Source organism: Marmota flaviventris, chromosome 8 (genome assembly GCF_047511675.1).
Source record: "Marmota flaviventris isolate mMarFla1 chromosome 8, mMarFla1.hap1, whole genome shotgun sequence".
NCBI classification, from domain to species: Eukaryota; Metazoa; Chordata; class Mammalia; order Rodentia; family Sciuridae; genus Marmota; species Marmota flaviventris.
This window is the reverse complement of record NC_092505.1, coordinates 104,260,479-104,264,256: the sequence shown is the minus strand read 5'-3', so window position 1 is coordinate 104,264,256 and position 3,778 is coordinate 104,260,479.

The following is a 3,778-nucleotide window of genomic DNA, read 5'->3' as shown; positions in this document are numbered from 1 at the left end:
ACTCAACTTCTCCTTTTGAGTTGCTCCTTGCTCCTGTAACCACATTTATACTCTTCTGCTTTAAATACGCTGATCAAGTGCTGGTCTGGTACAGTTTTCTTCCGTGTTAATTGGCCTTTTTCTTTGAGAAACTTGTTTCCTGAAATATAATCTTTTTTACTAGATCTTCATATATTGTTAAAGGAAGTCAACATCCCCAGGGTTAAATCACATTCTCCAAAGACTATTTTTCAGAAGACTATTGAAGAATTTATTTTGTATGTGTTTCTTCCCCCAAAATAGAACACTTGATTTGTTTTTTCTACATAAAACAAATGAGCTGGGTAAAAAACTTAACTGGTTACTGGTATTCATTAGATTGATTTTTAACATTTTTATTGACATTAAAGAAAGTTTTATTTTAATCACGACTACTGTATTTGTCTATTGCATAATATATTACCCAAATTTTAAGGCTTTTATTATTTTAGGTAACTGGAAAAATATAATAATTAAATCTATTCACAGTGTATCTGTCCCAAAATGATTGGATGAATGTTTCAAGTACAAACATATATTAGATTTATGAGCATTTTAAAGGACAATCTTAGTACTTTATTATGACCAATAAAGAAAATAAAACTTGATTAACAACAGTATATGTAGCCATAAAACTCTCAATTGGTTAGTTGCAAAGTTACAATTAATAGTTCACTCAAAATCTTAATGGGATGTACTATTAAACTGATCTTAACTATAATTTATTGCTTTGAATAAGATTTGAATACTCATATTTGAAATAACTAACTGGAAAATTTTAGTGACTATGTTAAAATTTGATTACATAATATATCATTCAATTAATTAACTCCAGAGAAATGAAGATTCTTTTATTATAGAAGTAGTCCCTTTTGAAAGCAATGAAATTTAGTTTATAGCTAAATTAATTTCATACCATATTTGCTTGAAATATAAACCTAGCATATTTCTCATGACAGGATTTTTATGCTGTTTTACTTTAACAGGTTAAAATGTGGCATTGTTATGTCGGTGGAGATGAAATTCTGTACTGTACAAAGTTGATCATATCATGGTTATTCACTGATATTGAACAAAAGTTAGATGTAAGTCTGTCTGGTAATGTGAAAGTACAAAATCCTTTCTGTGACTAATAGCCTAGAACAGTTTTGTAACTCACTGGAAATTCATAAACTATATTGCTTATAAGGATGACTTAATCATTGGATTTGTATATAAAAAAGGATGCATTGAAGAGGAACCATTGAACAGTTCTGGTGAATATAATGTATTACTTTCTTTTTTTGAAATAAAATTCAACAGCAGACTCAAGTTAGTCCTGAATTTCCGGTTACTTTTTAAAGGAAGCTTTGGCTTCAGACCTTTGCACAAATGCACTCTATTTTAGAATTGATTTCATGGCTGGTGTTCTAATTTTCTTCGCTTTTATCAATGTGGTTTACTTGAAATTGCTTGAAAGAGATTTTTTTAAAAATTTTAGAAAAAATTATATGGTAAACATTCCAATCCCCAAACTCAGGTGTAAAATTAATAACCCATTATTTAATTTTTCTTGAAACTGACTTACCATCCTTGCATTCTTAGAATGAATCTCATTTGGTCATGATGTACTGTTCTTATTATGTATTGTTGAATTATATTTAGTAATATCTTGTGTATAATCTTTGGACCTATTTCATGAGAGAGACTACGCTATAATTATACTTTCTTTGGTCCTCACTAGCTTTTGGAATCAAAATTATACCAGTGCTTTCAAAAGAGTTAGAGAATTTTACCTTTTTTCCCTTTATTTAAAAGAGTTTATCTTGGATTGATATTATCTCTTTCTTAAGTCTTAGGAAGATTTGTGAATAAAGTTTTGTGGATGGACTGAGTTACACTTATTGGAAAGTTTAAAATATTCAACTAGGTATTTGTGTTTTTATTTTCTATTTTATCTTTTGTTAGTTTTAGTTGTTCCAAATGAATTTTTCTGTTTCATCCAATATTTTTCAAATTTATTAGTGCAAATTATTGGTAATATGTTTCTTCGCATTTTAATCTCTAGGGCTCCATTTGTCTGTTTTATGTTGGTAATTTGTGCTTTATTTTGTTTTTCTTTACTGGTGGTTTGTAAATTTAATTAATCTTTTTAAAGAATCCACTATGATTTAAATTTTTTTATTTTGCATCAATGATTTATTTTATTAATAACTGCTTTCCCTTGGTTTTCCTTCTTGTATTTTTTAAGGTTTGATTTATTGATCTTTCTACCTTCATGAAATGGAAGCTTTCAGTCTTTCTTCTTTTCTTACAAAAGCAGTTGCATCTATAATTTTCCCCATCAGCACTCTCTTGACTGTATCTCAGTGCTCTTTTAAAAAATGTTTTATTTGTTCTTTTTAGATATACATAACAGTATAATGTATATTGACATATTCCACATACATGGAGTATAACTTATTGAAATTTGAATAGCATTCTTATGGTTGAACATGATGTGGCGTTACACAGTGCTCTTTTTTGTGTTGTATATTCACTATCCTTTAAGCTAAAATCTTTTCACTAAATGTTTCAATTTCCTCCTAAAATTGTTTTGATTCATTTTTTTTGCTCCTATATTTTCTTTCTCTACCTTTGACAAAGTATTAATAAAGAACTGTTTGTAAGTCACATTGTTTTGCTAAAAGAATTTAGTTTTTCATTATTACATGATTATGATTTTTCTAGATGAGAGGCCAATGATAAAATTTATTGCTAGGTATCAAAGGATGTTGAGCAGTGATCACTGCATACTATGAACAGTTGATATTTTTGACTTGTCAGAAAAGTTTTACTGATATTGGAGATGTCCTTTTTTCTTTTCTCTTTGTAATGTTTTAGAAAAACATTTCCACTAAATGTTATAAGGCAGTAAGGGTGTTGATAAAAACATAGCTTTCCATTTTGAAGATGCAGTTTTAGCTTAATACTTTTCAACATACAATATTTGTATATATTAGGTTGGTAATCCTGACAGAATGAAGTACCACAGACTGAATTCATTTCTTCACATTTATGGGAGCTGAAAGAATAAGATCATTGTGGCAGCAAGGCTGATTTCTGGTGAGTTTTCTCTTTCTGGCTTTCAAGGACCCACTTTTTGCTGTGTTCTCACATGATATTTCCTCTGTGTACACACACTCCTGGTCTGACACTAGTCCTACTTGGTTAAGACTCCACTCTAAGGACCTCATTTAGCCTTAATTATAATCTTTAAGGTCCAGTATCTAAATGCAGTTATATTGGGGCTGGGACTTGAATACATGAATTTTATAGGGACACAAATCATTCCATAATATATATTATTATATTTATTAGTGTGAAATGGTATTACTATTTTATTAACATAGGAGCATAGCCTATAATGCAATAAAATTTTGTTGAAATAGTATATATGATCTGTATAGCTTAGTTGGGAAGAAGACTAATAATGGAGCACATAAATAAGTAAAGGAGATTTGCTCAGATTTTTTTTTTTTACTTTAATCAAAATCAAAGTGTAAAAATCAAATCTGTCAGAAGCAACCATTTTAGCTTTTCCTTTTTGACTATCTAGCAGAAGTGATATAATGTGTTCAAAACATCTTAAATGCATGTTTGGGATTGTAAAAATAAAAAAAAAACTCAAATTCAGAAAAATATTAAGACTACTGAATTCAGCACATATCCTGGGGATATTGGCTGTCCACTAAGGTTATTTCTAATTTTGATTGATTTAGAGATACTCTTTCACTTTGCA